This window comes from Triticum urartu, chromosome 1A, assembly GCF_056163025.1.
Source record: "Triticum urartu cultivar PI428250 chromosome 1A, HENAU_Tu73, whole genome shotgun sequence".
Classification (NCBI taxonomy): Eukaryota; Viridiplantae; Streptophyta; class Magnoliopsida; order Poales; family Poaceae; genus Triticum; species Triticum urartu.
Genome location: NC_141873.1, coordinates 351,411,226 through 351,427,100, shown reverse-complemented (window position 1 = coordinate 351,427,100; position 15,875 = coordinate 351,411,226). Strand labels below are relative to the sequence as shown.

General features: G+C 42.6%; 1 long non-coding RNA gene across 1 annotated transcript; it reads right to left on the bottom strand.

Annotated features, from left to right (window-relative positions):
• Positions 1-10,950: 10,950 nt before the first annotated feature.
• On the bottom strand, positions 10,951-11,848 carry LOC125533149 (uncharacterized). The gene is made up of 2 exons (XR_015612164.1): positions 11,748-11,848; positions 10,951-11,203 (listed from the first exon to the last, which is right to left on the bottom strand). It is a non-coding gene; the product is annotated as an uncharacterized LOC125533149 (long non-coding RNA).
• Positions 11,849-15,875: the final 4,027 nt, after the last annotated feature.

Genomic DNA, 15,875 nt, shown 5'->3' with positions numbered 1-15,875 from the left:
GGAGACAGTTAGCGAGGAATGCATACATTGGATTTCAACATAAAGTGGTTTCAAATATTTGAAAATCCAAATTGATGGATACAACCTTATGAATCTGTGATCATGCCATTTGTAAACCATATTTATGTATAAATGGTGTTGTGCTTTTGAAAGTATATATAAAAAATGATGTATATAGAATGTAACTCCAATTGAAAATGGATCCCGCCTGGAAAAAAAAGAATACAAACGGGATTCGAATTGAGTTGGCATGGTAAACACGCACTATGCAAAATTTGAACGAAGCGAGGAAAGTCGCAGTAATCGCCTGAAACCAAAATCTATGAGATGGAAATCACTACTGCCTATCCCTGCCACGTAAAGCCTATATGATGGATTTCTATAGGTTTCGATAGGGGTAGGTTTGTAATTTCACCCAAACGTGACGTAACCGCCTCTCACCCGGAATCATACACGGTGGGTGCCAAAACACAGTGTGTCCTCGGCCAAAATCGACTCCCTCCCCGATTCATATTCATACATGGTGGGTGCCAAAAATAAACTCTCGTCGGCAAATATTCGGTGTATGCGAGATTACCGTCCTATCCCCAACCGACTAGTGTTGTTGTGATGTAGTACAAATTTGAAACGGGGGCTAACTTTGTAAATTTTCTCGCATTTGAGACAAGCGCGCCCTGAATACATGGTTCCCCCCTTCCTATCTACCTCCCTTTTCCCCATTCGTACTCCGTGGGCGCCAAAACACCCTCTCCACCCCACCCTCCTCCGTCCGCCGCAGTCCGCCACCCCATCCACCACCGTCCTCCTCCACCATGCCGGAGCTGATACCCCGACGCCGCTATCCATTACGAGAGATCGACCTCTCTCATCCACGGCTTCGTACTGCGATCCTTGCATCCCGTCCTCTTGCTTCATCCCCGCCATCGTCCACCTTGCCGGTGCCGCTCCTACGACCGTCTCGTCCACCGCGCCCCACCGCCACCGTCTACCCTCCTAGATCTTCTTCCACGCCGCTGACAGCCATCGCTACCGCAGCACCATCAAATTCTCAGCAGATGCGTACACGGCGCCGCACGAGAGGCAGTACTCTTTCGTATCTGCTCAACTTATTTATCGCAGCAAGAAAATAGATCGCCACTGCTTTACTCTGATTTCTTGTCTTGGTTGCGAAGTTGCCTTTGTCCGGTTTGCACCTTCAGATCCGCCATGGCACGCTCAACACCATACTCGCAATGCTCATGGTTTTCCCCTTTTATATTCCACACTAATTAAATCACAATAGACTAAATTTCATAATTGGGCCAGTCGATTTTTCAGAGCTCGCCGAAGTTCGCCGGTGCGATCGAAGGGGCTCGGGTGGGGATGGTGGTTTTGGGGGGCGATGGTGGGGCCTCGTCGAACAAAGAAAACTCGACGCGGGTGGGGGCGGGGGTGGGGGTGGGGTTGGGGGTGGCGGAGGAACACAGGCGGTGGGGCCGGTGGTTCGGCCGGCGGCCCGTGCGGTGTTCTGTATGGGAAGCACAATATGTTCCTTGTCAGGAAGGGGAGCAGGGACATTTGCAGTCTAACAGCTGATAGAGCTGGCCTGTACGTGATCGATAGGCTTTCAATTACTAGCGGCAATACAACACCGTAATTTCCAGCCAGTTCCACTTTCCCGATTTATATATCCTAGTTATGGTGTACCCCTGTTATGTACACTATGATCTGCCTAGTTGCTGTGTGCTCTTGTTATCATGGTTTGACAATAAACTCTCTATATAGTATACTATGAACCTATCATCTGCCAGCTATCCTTACTTCTGGAGCCTATTTTTTGTGTACTTGTGCCAGATTATATAAATGCACGCACCATATTACAGCACACATGAGCTCTGTCATCAAAATCCAGTGATAGCACACAAGTGTTTACAGGGGCGCCCCTATATTAGAATATCATCTGCATTACAAAGATAATCTCACAACTATTTATGTTTTCATGGCTCTCAGATATCATACGCACTTACAGTGAATATCAGAATCCGTGCATCAGAAGAATATTGTGGAACACTGCAATGACTTACAAAATTGGCACCAAGGCATTGAGTGCCATTCTGGAAGCAATGAAACTCGTACGCTCCCCACCTGTTGATTCTTGTTTAGAATATCATCCTAATGACTATTCTAACCTCGAGGAGTCAAAGGCAGATGGCCTGTCCTGTTCACCCATCAAGGTGCCTGTTCTAATTTGGCAAGGTTTTATTGATTGCGCGTATCTTGCATATGTTGTCTTGCATTTCTTCTACTTTGTTGCACCGCCATCTGCTTAGTTTACTCATCATATATGTCGAGATGCCATGCCCATCCATTATCAATACATATTCCATCTGTCATCGTACCATGTTTTTCCACTCAAATCCTTACATTAGTGTAGAATATATCCAATGCCAATGTTTTTATCAATTGTTCGCTCCAAATTATCTGATCTGTTTGAATGGTTACATTAGTTTAGAATATATCCAATGCCAATGTTTTTTTAGCTCTGCATTGTGCTTGTAAGTACATGCTGTCCTTTATCAGTGTACTTATAATGACAGGTAGGTGTTCATGTACCATCACTCTGCAGCTTATTTTCCTTTGCCCTCCATTTTCTACACATCAGATCTATATTTACTCTTACCATAAGGTTGGTACTGAAGAAGTTTAGCTGTGCATTGCTCTTGGCTATACCTTTTGCCTGTATCGCTGCACTTACATTTATAGCTACTTGGTTATGTAGCATCACTCTTCATCTTATCTTAAATATTCTCCATTTTTTCGTATATTATCACATCTATATTTACTCTTAACAAAATGTAGAATAAAGGCAATGCTTTTGAAGAAGATTCTGTGGTAAACTTCTTGAATTGCCCCCCCCATCAGCATGGACAAGGCCTTTATAGAGCCTGTCTTCACCAATAATGTAAGTTTGTCCATCTCAAGCCTTCAAACTTTGTTGTATATATTTGGTTAGGCATGACTGCAACAACTGTTTATTTTTGGTGTTTACATCAAATTGCTTGTTTAAAGTTTATTATATGTAGTTCATAAACAAAAGTTCGTCCTTTCTCAATTTAAGTTTTCAGTTGTACAACTAAGTTCCTTCTTCATACCATGTAAATTAAACTATACAGAGCAAGTGATCTTCTTTTGCACTGCATGTATGCTTATGTTCTTCATCTGTAATCCAGTGGTGTGGTGAACCTACCCACTACAGCACAATATCATATTCTGCAATGTCTTAACTATGAACAATGTCATATCATTCTACTATTATTTAAACCGTCTCTTTATTTGCCAATCTGAAATGGTATAAATTGACAGCACACTAACCATTGATACTTATGAGTTCTTGATCTGTATTCCAGTGGTGTCGTGAAGCTGCCAACTCCTTCACAATGTCATTTCCTGCCATGTCTTGACCTGAACAATACCATATTGTGTTAATGCAAATTTAAACTGTGTCACTTTATTCGTCAGTAAGAAATGTGATGAATTGTCAGCACTGATACTTTTATGTGCAAAACCTGTCATCTGTCTGCTTGTTTATCTTTCAGAGTGAGGAAGATATAAGTGTTGAACAAGCGCAGTCTCATCATCTTGCTCAGCTGCTTGCGCTGCAGCTCCCCAGCAGGGCTAACCTTTCTTGAACTCTATTTAAGTGTTGTCGGTTTTGTATATTATTTTGTCGGCTTGTTTATTTGCACTGGTAGCGATCTTTGATGCCCAGTGTATGTAATCTGCTGTCTGCTTGTGCTTTATTATCATAGTGGCGAACTTTGATGCCCAGTGGATGTAATATGCCATAATTTCTTTATTGTATAGTATAGATTTTTTCTTATTCACGATGCTGCACTTATTTTACTGTATATATATCCTGTCTTCGCAGTAAACCGGCCAAACCGTAAAATTATGGTACATAATCGGGCCATCATGCAATCACGATGTAGGTTGTGCCTGAAACGTGCCGATCAGCTCACGGGCCGGCAGTGGCCCAAAATGAACCCCGGCCCATGATTGTGCGAATCAAATCACGGGCTTTTAACAGGCCGAAAAATTGTCTCGGTCCTTGTTTGGCCCAATCAGATATCGGCTGCGAGTAGGCCGGATGCAAACCGGGCCGTAGTTAGGCCCAACTATATGACGGGCTTTTAACAGGCTGAAATTAATATATGGCCAAAATGTTAAATGGGCCCTTAATAGGCCAAAACTAATATCAGGCTGAATTACTAAGTGGGCCTTTAGCAAGTGGGCCCAAAAGCATAGTGTCTAGTTGACGGGCCGAATCTGATACAGGCTATAATTGGCCCCAAAGCCTCTTAAAGGGTCGGACCTGATCTGGGCCGTAATTTGGCCCAGAACGTGGTAGGCCTTTAACAGGCCGGATCTCATATGGGCCACTATTAGGCCCGGAGTGTGGCAGGCCATTAATGGACCGGATCAAATATGGGCCGGCATTTAGCCCAAAACATGGCAGGCAGTTAATGGGCCGACCTACTAGGGTCCACAAAATCTTGTGGGCCTACAGCTGGGCCGGCCCGTTAATGTCGGTGAAATATCATGGGCCTTTAGCTGTGCCGGCCCATTATGACCCACAAGAATCTTGTGGGCTTTACCTGGCCCGGCCCATTATGGCACAAAAAAATCTTGTGGGCCTTTACCTGGGCCGGCCCATTATGACCCGCAAAGTCTTGTGGGCCTTTAGCTGGGCCAGCCCATTATGGTCCGCAAAATCTCGTGGGCCTTTAGCTGGGCCGGCCCATTATGGTCCGCAAAATCTTATGGGCCTTCAGTTGGGCCGGCCCATTTAAACTTGATGGGCCGGTCCAAGTGTCAACATATCATAGGCGCGTCTCACCCATTGGATGAGTTGACACGTGTCTCCTCCAGCCAATGATGATTTTACACGTGGAAAATCCCCATTGGTCGGGGCTGTTAACGGGTTATCGGATCCAAAACCCGACCCGATAGCTTAACGGTGTTCCGTTATGGTGGATGCCACGTGTCGGTCACCCTTGACGAAAGCACTTCTGTGACGCGCGATTTATTGTCACGGAAGTGGACACTTCTGTGATGATAATTTTGGTAATGTCATGGAACACTTCTACGACAGCACAGGTATGACTATCTTGATTCTGTCATAAATTTGTCATGGATGTACATGCATGACAAAAAAACAACCTACTATGACAAACACGTATCATCACAGAAGTGTATTTTTTTGTAGTGGAGCCTTGGTGCTGATCATGTTTTGCTCGTGGAAGAGGTTTAGTCAACGGGTCTGCAACATTCAGATCCGTTTGTATCTTGCAAATCTCTATGTCTCCCACCTGGACTTGATCCTGGATGGAGTTGAAGCATCTCTTGATGTTCTTGGTTCTCTTGTGAAATCTAGATTCCTTTGCTAAAGCAATTGCACCAGTATTGTCACAAAAGATTTTCATTGGACCCGATGCAGTAGGTATGACACCTAGATCGGATATGAACTCCTTCATCCAGACTCCTTCATTTGCTGCTTCCGAAGCATCTATGTACTCCGCTTCACATGTAGATCCCGCTACGACGCTTTGTTTAGAACTGCACCAGCTGACAACACCACCGTTTAATAAAAACACTTATCCGGTTTGCGATTTAGAATCGTCCGGATCAGTGTCAAAGCTTGCATCGACGTAACCATTTACGATGAGCTCTTTGTCACCTCCATAAATGAGAAACATATCCTTTGTCCTTTTCAGGTATTTCAGGATGTTCTTGACCGCTGTCCAGTGATCCACTCCTGGATTAGTTTGGTACCTCCCTGCTAAACTAATAGCAAGGCACACATCAGGTCTGGTACACAACATTGCATACATGATAGAGCCTATGGCTGAAGCATAGGGAACATCTTTCTCTCTATCTTCTGCAGTGGTCGGGCATTTAGTCTTACTCAACTTCACACCTTGTAACACAGGTAAGAACCCTTTCTTTGCTTGATCCATTTTGAACTTCTTCAAAACTTTGTCAAGGTATGTGCTTTGTGAAAGTCCAATTAAGCGTCTCGATCTATCTCTATAGATCTTGATGCCCAATATATAAGCAGCTTCACCGAGGTCTTTCATTGAAAAACTCTTATTCAAATATCCTTTTATGCTATCCAAAAATTCTATATCATTTCCAATCAACAATATGTCATCCACATATAATATCAGAAATGCTACAGAGCTCCCACTCAATTTCTTGTAAATACAGGCTTCTCCAAAAGTCTGTATAAAACCATATGCTTTGATCACACTATCAAAACGTTTATTCCAACTCCGAGAGGCTTGCACCAGTCCATAAATGGATCGCTGGAGCTTGCACACTTTTTTAGCTCCCTTTGGATCGACAAAACCTTCCGGTTGCATCATATACAACTCTTCTTCCAGAAATCCATTCAAGAATGCAGTTTTGACATCCATTTTCCAAATTTCATAATCATAAAATGCAGCAATTGCTAACATGATTCGGACAGACTTAAGCATCGCTATGGGTGAGAAAGTCTCATCTAGTCAATTCCTTGAACTTGTCAAAAACCTTTTGCAACAAGTCGAGCTTTATAGACAGTAATATCACCGTCAGCGTCAGTCTTCTCCTTGAAGATCCATTTATTTTCAATGGCTTGCAGATCAACGGGCAAGTCAACCAAAGTCCACACTTTGTTCTCATACATGGATCCCATCTCAGATTTCATGGCCTCAGGCCATTTTGCGGAATCTGGGCCCACCATCGCTTCTTCATAGTTCGTAGGTTCGTCATGGTCTAGCAACATAACCTCCAGAACAGGATTACCGTACCACTCTGGTACGGATCTTACTCTGTTTGACCTACGAGGTTCAGTAACAACTTGATCTGAAGTTTCATGATCATCATCATTAACTTCCTCACTAATTGGTGTAGGTGTCACAGGAACCGGTTTCTGTGATGAACTAGTTTCCAATAAGGGAGCAGGTACAGTTACCTCATCAAGTTCTACTTTCCTCCCACTCACTTCTTTCGAGAGAAACTCCTTCTCTAGAAAGGATCCAAATTTAGCAACAAATGTTTTTGCCTTGAGAACTGTGATAGAAGGTGTACCCAACAGTTTCCTTTGGGTATCCTATGAAGACACATTTCTCCGATTTGGGTTCGAGCTTATCAGGTTGAAGTTTTTTCACATAAGCATCGCAACCCCAAACTTTAAGAAACGACAACTTTGGTTTCTTGCTAAACCACAGTTCATAAGGCGTCGTCTCAACGGATTTCGATGGTGCCCTATTTAACGTGAATGCAGCCATCTCTAAAGCATAACCCCAAAATGATAGCGGTAAATCAGTAAGAGACATCATAGATCGCACCATATCTAGTAAAGTACGATTACGACGTTTGGACACACCATTACGCTGTGGTGTTCCGGGTGGCAGTTGCGAAACTATTCCTCATTGTTTCAAATGAAGACCAAACTCGTAACTCAAATATTCTCCTCCACGATCAGATTGTAGAAACTTTATTTTCTTGTTACGATGATTTTCAACTTCACTCTGAAATTATTTGAACTTTTCAAATGTTTCAGATTTATGTTTCATTAAGTAGATATACCCATATCTGCTTAAATCATCTGTGAAGGTGAGAAAATAACGATACCCGCCGCGAGCCTCAACATTCATCGGACTACATGCATCTGTATGTATGATTTCCAACAAATCTGTTGCTCGCTCCATAGTTCCGGAGAACGGCGTTTTAGTCATCTTGCGCATGAGGCACGGTTCGCAAGTACCAAGTGATTCCTAATCAAGTGGTTCCAAAAGTCCATCAGTATGGAGTTACTTCATGCGCTTTACACCAATATGACCTAAACGGCAGTGCCACAAATAAGTTGCACTATCATTATCAACCCTGCATCTTTTGGCTTCAATATTATGAATATGTGTATCACTAGTATCGAGATTCAATAAGAATAGCCCACTCTTTAAGGGTGCATGACCATAAAAGATATTACTCATATAAATAGAACAACCATTATTCTCTGATTTAAATGATTAACCATATCACATCAAACAAGATCCAGATATAATGTTCGTGCTCAACGCTGGCACCAAATAACAATTATTCAGGTCTAAAACTAATCCCGAAGGTAGATGTAGAGGTAGCGTGCCGACTGCGATCACATCAACTCTGGAACCATTTCCCACACGCATCGTCACCTCGTCCTTAGCCAATCTTCGCTTAATCCGTAGTCCATGTTTCGAGTTGCAAATATTAGCAACAGAACCAATATCAAATACCCAGGTGCTACTGCGAGCATTAGTAAGGTACACATCAATAACATGTATATCACATATACCTTTGTTCACCTTGTCATCCTTCTTATCCGCCAAGTACTTGGGGAAGTTCCGCTTCCAGTGACCAGTCTGTTTGCAGTAGAAGCACTCAGTTTCAGGCTTAGGACCAGACTTGGGTTTCTTCTCTTGAGCAGCAACTTGTTTGCCATTCTTCTTGAAGTTCTCCTTCTTCTTCCCTTTACCCTTTTTCTTGAAACTAGTGGTCTTGTTTACCATCAACACTTGATGCTCCTTTTTGATTTCTACCTCCGCAGCCTTTAGCACCGCGAAGAGCTCGGGAATTGTATTATCCATCCCTTGCATATTATAGTTCATCATGAAGCTTTTGTAGCTTGGTGGCAGTGATTGAAGAACTCTGTCAATGACACTGTCAACAACAAGATTAACTCCCAGTTGAGTCAAATGATTATGATACCCAGACATTTTGAGTATATGTTCACTAACAGAACTATTCTCCTCCATCTTGCAGCTATAGAACTTACTAGTTGACCCGTTGCGCCAACTGGCGCTGAGACTCGCTGAAGACATGCTATCGATGAAAATAGTTTCATGCCGCAAGGACCTTCTGCTAAATCATGCTATTTTTTAAACATGTTTATTATGTTGTGAAATAATAGCTTGGGAAAAGGGAAATTGCATAATATGAATATGTTCAGTTTGGAAATATGGTCACTATGATGAGAGAGTAAAGTTGGCATGGTTGTGTTTTTTTGGCAATGGGTTTGGAAAAAGAAAATATTTGTGTGACATGAATAGATTTAGCTTGAAAACATGGTTATCATGGTGAGAAACCTGGCTGTGCATCTTTTTCATGCAAAAAGGAAAAAAGATAAGAAACCTAGGAAAAAAACATCTCTTTGCTGTGCATATATGGAGATATAGGCATCAGGAGGTATTAGGATAGCCCATATGCTATTTAGCACAACCCACGTAGAGCGATGCTTGTGGCCCGTGGGGAGCAGAATATGAAGCGGCAGGGGGCGGATCGAGCGGAGACTGTCTATCCCTTTCCTTTCTCTCTCAGTTCCTCAGCTGCGTGAAGAGGCGTTTCCTCAACCACTGACCGGTGCGATTTCTTGCCTCTTTTGATTTCGGATTTGGCTGCATGCATGGATTTACTTTCCATTTATCTCGATCTTGCATCTCCCCTACATTTTGAAGGTGAGCTCACTCGCACGCATCGTACACACCCCAAACCCGTTGCGCCAAATGGCGTAGAGACCCGCTAAAGCCATGATAGCGATGAAAATAGTTTCCTTTAGTAAGAACATATTCCATTTTGATAGTAGTAAGCCCATGTTTAAATCATGCTATATTGAAAATCTGTTTATTACGCTGAGAAATCTGAGCCTCATGTATGAGAAAAAACATATTTTTACAACATGTATAAACCAATTAAGGAGGTATTTTTAGCAGTGTTTGTGCAAAACTTTTATTTTCCATATGCATGAAAAAACCCTCCCTTTGTTGTGCATATGGGGGCATAGGTATTTGAAAGGCCCATATGCTACCTAGTCCGACCCATGAACAATTCTCTGGGCGTCCCGTCCGGAATAGAATATGAAGCGGCAGCAACTGCATCTATCTGCCTATTTATCCCTTTTTCTTCCTTGATGGCTCATTTTGGCGAGAGAGACGTTTCCGGCAGAGAGGTACCCAACTGGTGAGATTTCTCCTTCCCTATTACTATGTCGGATTTCTTTGCATGCATGGATTTAGTTCTCATTTATCCAGATTATACTTCTCCCCTCTTTTTGTGGCGATTTTTACCAAGTGGCGCAGAGACCCGCTGAATCCATAATTTAGTTGGTTTTGTTGTGGGCAAGCACATATGGTAATAAAATTTAACGCCCTATAATAATAATAAATAATTGTGGCTTGTTGTCTACAATTAGATGCACACACACATTTAAATTTGGCAACACAAAGTCCCACCGAAAACCATGTTGGTCTGAAAATATGACTCTTGCCCCAAATGGCACATAATCCCATTTAATACCATGTGCGCGTTTGAGAATATTTGTTCATAATTTTATGTTTGAGCAAGCATAGGGCATGAATTGTGAACCTTTACATTGAGGTTTGTCTTTCAAAATCTAAACTTGCATGCATAATTTGTTATGTTATATGGGTAACAGAGATCCATATTTTTCTTCAATTTTTATTCATTAATTATGTAGCATTTAAGCCCATCTTTTTTACAAATCCTAATTTTTTAGGGCTCCCAGTCCAAGTGAATCCAGCCCATAGACGCCAAATGGCGCAGAGACCCATTTGAAACCATGTGCGCGTCGAAAATATTTGCATTTTCTCAATAACTTTATTCTTGAGGAAGCGATTTAAGATGAAAAATATTTGACTTCGTTGGTAGAAGTAAGATTTAGCAGCCACTTATAGGATACTTATTCAAACCATTTAAAATGGAAAATGAAGGATAATTCATCTTTGAAAATATATACTTGAGCATGTGTATTTTGTTATCTTATTTTGTTATCTTATTCGGGTAACATAGAGCCAAATGGCGCAAGGTTGGCATATCATCATCTGATGAAAGTGCAGAACTGCCGCTGTTTCCACACTAAGAATACTCATAACCTATCCCAACCTGAGTGGATATATAAATTCAGAGGGAAAAATCACAAACTATACTATACCGATACAGCTAGATATCAAGATTCTCAGGACACAATGTCTAAACTAAATTACCTAACAAACAATTTGAATCATGAATAGAATATAGTTAACATAACCCCCCATGCAAACGGTCATCACGTATCAGCTAGTAAGAAAGGAGGGAACAAATCTTGATTAACAGAACAATGGAGCACCATCTTTAGAGATTGTACAAACTATAAAACAAAACAAAAAAGAAATCGGTCAGAGTAAAAAAACATGACTGGATATATATACAGCTGGATATCAAGATTGTCTGGAGAAATGCTTAAACTAAAATACTAATAAAAAACGAATCATGGGCCATTCAAAAACAACTTCATATAGATATATACCCAACAAAGAGTTTGAATCATGAATATGCAACGCACATCGCTGACATGATCCACCATGCAAACGATCATCATAAATACCTTTGGAACCCACAACTCAACATAAAGATGACAAAGACAAACATGTATACCAAATAGCATCTGAAAACATATTAGGGAAGATAATTTTCTGGCAGAACCAAGCATGCGTATGCAACTATCTAAATATATGTGCTAAACAGCCACTGGAAACATTGCTATAGAACAGACCGAGTAAAGCAATTTCCACACAGAACAATGCATGCATGTTTGCACAACCAGTCAAACACATGTATAGAATAGATACTGACAAACAATTAGTCTAGAAAGACTAACTATGCTGGAGCAAGTTGATCATGAAACTCCATACCAAGACATCTCCAGATTTTTCCGGAAATGAGAGTTCAGTAAGCTACTACCTTCAGCCTCCTAACAGATTTGAGAGCAGCATTTATTAGTTTTTAGAAACCTGAAAAAACATTAGGCACATTTGAATAAACATTCAAGAGAAGGGAACTGCAAAACGAAATTCAGTAAACAGAAACGCCGCTATAGCTCATGACTGAATTGACTCTCTTTCAGCAAAAAGTAGGAAAGTGTAACCACCTTAGTAAAAAAAATGAGCATGCTACCATGCCCTTGCGTAGGTTCAAGCTACATTCGAAGAAGGGATGTCTATTGAACAAAAACTGGGTCGATAGTATTTTGCAATAGCTAACTGTGCAACTTTTCTCCACAAATATGAGATAATTTAAATGGCAGGATCATGTTTGTTTTCCCCTTATTTTCAGTTGGATTGTAATAACTCAGCAGCAAAGAGTACACCACTATGGTTTAGTCTACCAATCTGATTCAATTCAAGAATGGGTAGCCTATTCTCTTGTATATGTCAGCAAGCTCTTTTTTGTACTCAAGTCAAAACTAAGCATAAATACCTACTCACCTACATAAGTTGCTGTTGCACATGCCAATGTATTTGGTGCAAGTTGAGGCCTCCTTTAAGTAACATTATGACCACTCTTCATACCAACAAACACCATCAAAGTATGAAGTCAAAGCGAGGTGGAACCGTGTAAGGACTAAAGAAAGGGAAAGTGTCCGATTCATAAGCAAAGAGAGCAAGAGACCGAACTTTCAGAACATTTAGGTTTATTAGTAAGGAAATAGTGGTAACATTTTCTTAGTAATTAAGCTCAATGGAAATAAAGGTACTTTTCATGTATGACGCCCAAAAAAAGTTTAAACATCTTTTCCTTTTGCTGTACCATGACCATACCACAATGTGAGCTGCAGACAGGGAAAAGTTCAGATCCAAAATCATATCTAATAGATATGTTTGTACATTAAGGAAAAGAAAAACATTACTGGTAGCATTCTGCAAAAACACATTAAGAAATGGAGCTTTTGGACCAGTGAATTACACTGGTATTCTCAAAATACCACATCTACAATCTCACTGGTGAGAACCAGTGCAGGACTAAGAAATTATCTAAGTCTATAAGCTTTTTATGAATGATGCCAGACTTATTTTTTTTATTGCAAGAATCAATGCTAGCAGGCTGTTTTGTAGAGTTACTCAGCGGAAGATGCCGCAACCAATAGAAATTGGCAGTAGATTTCATCTATGCCTGCTGCTCCATCCTGCAGTAATTATTTAGAACAACAAATAAGATGATTGTCAGATTAGAGATGGCACACTTCTTGCATAAAAAAGAGAAGGCCACACTAAAGAAGCACGTACCTAGTATGTATCTATAAACATGGAGATGCTACTGATAAATATAACTGAACTATTTCCCATAGCAAAAGGAAAACATGCATGTGGCTAGAAAGAATAAGCATGTAGCTAGAAAGAAAGGAAGCAAACATCAAGCAGCAGAACATAGTTACAGCAAAGCAGGAGATCAAGATGCAGCAACAAAGGAGATCCTAGAACCAGCTAAATAAACGGAGATGAAGTAGTCAAAGCACACGCATGACGTGGATAGGTGCATAGAGGTAAAAGAATAGTCATCCACAGACAAGCAAAAGAGCAGTCCATTTACCCGACCTGGAAAGGAGAAGTAGGCTAGAAAAGGAGGAAAGACGGACAATAAGGCCAAGGATGAACAACAAGCAAGATGAACTGAACACACAAAAAAGGTTAACAAATATGCATTTCATCAAACATCTTGTAGAAAAGAAAATGGAGCGTGGTGTCACCTCAATTAATCGCCAAAGGCATAATGGCGTGACAGTGGACGCAGGAGAGGATGGCAAGATAATCAACCTGCACACGACGCGGATAGAAGGAAGAATACAAAATCAGCAGGGCATAGAAAAACAAGGGTACACGGCAAGATCAGGAAAGGAGAACGAATCTCAACCAGCAGTCCCGTCCAGAGTATGGATGACATTGCAGCCGACGAGAGCACACCACCGGTGAAGGAGAGGCAATCCAATCTGTCACATCCCTAGTTCTAGTATGCTCTGAGCTAGCTAGTCATGTGTTGCATCATGTTTAAATTCAAGTGAAATTTGAGTTGAGGAATTTTCAAAGCCTCAGAAACCTTTTAAAAATGATCAACATTAAAATCTTCTCAAAGAAGCCCAAGAAAATGTTCCTGCTAAACCTTGAAAAATATTGGCAAAAATAAAATTCAAACGAATATTTTTGGAGGCTTTAAAATATTTATTTTGGATCTTTGAATTAAATTAATAACATATTTGAGTTGGACTTATTTCTGTTACATAAGAGATAACGTTCAAATAATTTTTGTAAGTTTGCATGTGGCCTTGGACAAGTTTCCTGAGTTCACATAAAAATTTACAGAAAGTTCTAAATGATTTGATGCTTCAAATCAAATCAAACAAATTACAGAAAATAGAAAACAGACAAGAAATGAAAGAGAGAGAGGAACCTCACCTGGCGGCCCAGGAGAGGCCCAGCCCACTGGCCTCTGCCAGTCACCACCTACCTCCCGCCAGGAGGACAGCGCGCGCGTGGCCACCCCGCGCGAGCACGCGCCCCGCCACCTCGTGCTTCCCGCCGCTGCCCCGACGCGCCTAGGCGTTGCCACGCACCCCCTGACCCCCTCGTCCACTCCCCTCCCCTCTGGTCGCCCCTCTCCTCCTCTGCTCTCTTCCCCGCTGCTGCCCGAGCGCCACCATCGCCACCGACGCCGTTCGACGCGCCCACCGTAGTCTCCTCACCCCACCGATGTAACCGTGAGCTCCGCAGCAACCTCGCTTTCCTCCTTGCCGAGTCACGTGACCAGGAGAGACCCGAAGCGACGCCCTCAACATCATCTTCAACCACGGCTGGCCGAGATCTCCGCCCCCGTCTCGTCGCCTCCAGGCCTCCCCCGAGCACGCTGATCATCCCATCGTCTTCTCTGTGAGTTCACGGACCGAACCCCCCTCCTCCCCGCATCGATTTCTCCATGTAGCCACCGTTTTCACCGGAGCCGAGAGCACGTCACCACCGGCCAGGTCGCCGTCGTGGCTACGGCCATGCAAGCACATGTACGAGCTCACCACTTCATTCAGTGCACCCCCAGGAGTCGAACACACCCAGTTTTGGCTCTTTCCGTGCCCTACCGCGTCGATTCCGAGCTCACCCGAACTCCGGCCGCCGCCGCAAGCTCTGCTCCGGCGAGCTCCGGCGTCCCCGCCGCCTTCCACCTGCTCCCCTGGATGCGGGCGAGCCCTGGCTACGCCCCTGTGGTCTCCGCGCGTCCAGCCGCCGCTCGTAGCGTAGGTCCGGCGAGCTGCCGCCGCGGTATTGGTCATTGCCGGCCGAACTCCGGTGACAGCCGACGTGGTGAGGTCATTAGCACTAATCCACACCAGCTGGACCACCTCTAGACACTGACTGCGGGCCCCATAGCGGGTCAAAGTACAAGTCAACGTGGGATTAACCTCTATATCACTGACCAGCGGGCCTCGCTGGTCAGATTTGACCCTGGCTGGCCCGTTGACTCGCTGACACAGTGCTGACATCATGCTGACGCTATAAATCATTTTCTGGATTTAAGTTTATTCAGGAAATTCCAGAAAATGCCCAAAACTTCTAAAAATCATAGAAAATTATCTATAACTCCAAATGAAATAATTTATATGTGAAAAATTATCAAAAAATCCAATCTATCCATCTGTACCATTTTCATGCATGTTAGAACAACTTTTGGCTAATGTTTAGGACAAATCAAATGAATGGCATTTAAATAACCATATGTGGAGTTTGAATTTGAACCTTGGGTTCAAACCAACTACACTTAATTGTGTTGCTAGTTGCATTAGGACAAAACACAGCATATTGACATGTCATGATCATGCATCGTATTGTGCATTGCATTGATTGTGCTCTCCTTCTCTGTTGCCGGTATTCGTCCCCTCTCGATAGACGTGCTTCCGACGATGAGTTCGATGACACCGATGAAGAGCTATAATATCTTCAGAAGTGCCAGGCAGGCAAAACCCCCTTGTTCATTCCAATACAATCCCACTCTCTCACTCC